Here is a 2,205-nt window from a genome sequence, read left to right as displayed (position 1 = left end):
TAGGAGGCTTAGTAGGAAAAGCCATGGGTTTTTTAACCCATGATTCTCTTTCTTTACCATGTTTTCTAGCAATGAAGTCCCTTTTTTCATACTTTTTACTCTCAGGAGGTGGATTATTAAGATCAACAGCAGGTTCTATTTCTACATCATTATCAGGTCATTTATCATTATTTGGTTGAGTATCAACATGAATATCATCAGTGTCATTATCACTAGGTGGGTGTTCATTACCAGATTGTGTCTCAGCATCAGAAATAGAAACATCATTACTATTCTCAGAAGGTTTTTCTACCACATGTTCACTAGAAGCATGCAAAGTTTTATCATTTTTCTTTTTCTTCTTAGATGAACTAGGTGCATCAATATTAATTCTCTAAGAATCTTGCTCAATTCTTTAGGATGACCTTCAGGATATAGAGGATCCTGGGTCATTTTACCTCCTCGAGTCATTAGCCTAATAGCATGATCATTCATTTTATTATTCATCTCATTAAGCAAATCATTTTGTGAATTAGGGACTTGGTCTAAATGGGTGAACCATGGATGCATGTTTACTTAAACCTCTAACATCATTAGCAATTATGAACATCAAGTCACTCAAACGATCAATCATGATGGCATTATGTTTCAGTTGATTACTAACAATGTATTTATCAAATTCATCCAGGCATTGACTAGCAGATTTATTATAGGGAATATCACCTTCGTCGAATCTATAAAGAGAATTTACCTTTACTACTATGGTGGGATATTGAGTCCATGTATTTCTTCAATAGGTGGTAAATTCTTAATATATTCAGCTTTAATACCCTTTTCTTTCATAGATTTCTTTGCCTCTTGCATATCTTCCGGACTGAGGAATAGAATACCTCTCTTCTTTGAAGTTGGTTTTGGTGGTGGTTTAGGAAGTGTCAAATCATCGACATTTTCAATATATTATTCAATACTTCTTCAGCTTGTCCAACAGTTCACTCCCTGAAAACACAACCAGCACAACTATCTAGGTAGTCCATAGAAGCATCGGTTAGTCCATTATAAAAGATATCAAGTATTTCATTTTTCTTAAGAGAATGATCAGGCAAAGCAATAAGTAATTGGAGAAGCCTCCCCCAAGCTTGAGGGAGATTCTCTTCTTCAGATTGCTCAAAGTTAAATATTTCCTGTAAGGCAGCTTGTTTCTTATGAGTAGAAAAATATTTTTCAGAGAAGTAATATATCATATCTTGGGGACTACGCACACAACCAGGAGCAAGAGTATTAAACCATTTCTTAGCACACCCCTTCATGAGAAAGGAAACAACTTAATAATATAGTAGTAGCGAGTTTTGTCCTCATGAGCTAATAGGGTGGCTATATCATTGAATTTAGTAATGTGTGCCACAACAGTAGTTTCATAATCATGGAAAGGATCATATTCAACCAAAGTAGTTAACTCAGGATCGACAAAGAATTCATAATCCTTATCAGTAACAAAGATAGGAGAAGTAGCAAACTTAGGATCATACTTCATTCTTGCTATCATAGACTTTTCCTTCAGCTTACTCAATAGTTTCTTAACATCATCTCTATCATTACAAGCAAGAAATTCTCTAGCAATCTCCCCATCCATAACATAACCCTCGGGTATTTTAGGCATTTCAACTCTAGTAGGAGAGCTAAGCATAATTGGTGAATCATAATTTTCATCAGTTTCAGCATTCTCAAGTTATTTAGCTTTAGCAAGTTATTCATCAAGAAATTCACCTAGTGGCACAGTTTTATTAAGCAGAGTACTAGCATCATCACAAGTTTCATTCATAGCAGAAGTAGCATCATCAATTACTTGCGACATATCATATTCAATAGCAGGTGGTAGTATCACAAGCCTACTCAAAATAGAAGGTGAATCAAGTGCGAAGCTAGATGGCAGTTCCTTACATCCTCTCGTCTTAGAGGGTACGATCTTGGTCTTCGCATCTTTCAGATTCTTCATAGTGATCAACAGATATAATTTCCAAGTGACTCAACAAATACAGCTATGCTCCCCGGCAACGGCGCCAAAAAAGGTCTTGATAACCCACAAGTATAATGGATCACGATAGTCTTCGAGGGTAGTATTTCACCCAAATTTATTGATTCGACACAAGGGGAGTCAAAGAATATTTATGAGTATTAGCAGTTGAGTTGTCAATTCAACCACACTTGGAAAACTAAATATCTGCAGCA

Source organism: Triticum urartu, chromosome 3A (genome assembly GCF_056163025.1).
Source record: "Triticum urartu cultivar PI428250 chromosome 3A, HENAU_Tu73, whole genome shotgun sequence".
Classification (NCBI taxonomy): Eukaryota; Viridiplantae; Streptophyta; class Magnoliopsida; order Poales; family Poaceae; genus Triticum; species Triticum urartu.
Note: the sequence above shows the minus strand (reverse complement) of the source record.